The following is a 240-nucleotide window of genomic DNA, read 5'->3' on the forward strand; positions in this document are numbered from 1 at the left end:
CATATCTAGTGTTATGGATTTTTTTAACTCATTGCCAGTCAAATATCATCAATTTGATCTAATGCATTTGTGTATGTTACATATAAAAGCATTAATCCCTTATCAATTGGATATTTTATACCAAAGAGCCGTCTAGCATAATTACTCTTTTAATTCTTTCATGTAGTTTTTTAAGAATATCACCATAATGCCAAATTTCAAATTTTTCTTTCAATAAGGCATGATCTATGTATAGAGGGT

The sequence above is a fragment of the Notamacropus eugenii genome, chromosome 3 (genome assembly GCF_028372415.1).
Source record: "Notamacropus eugenii isolate mMacEug1 chromosome 3, mMacEug1.pri_v2, whole genome shotgun sequence".
NCBI classification, from domain to species: Eukaryota; Metazoa; Chordata; class Mammalia; order Diprotodontia; family Macropodidae; genus Notamacropus; species Notamacropus eugenii.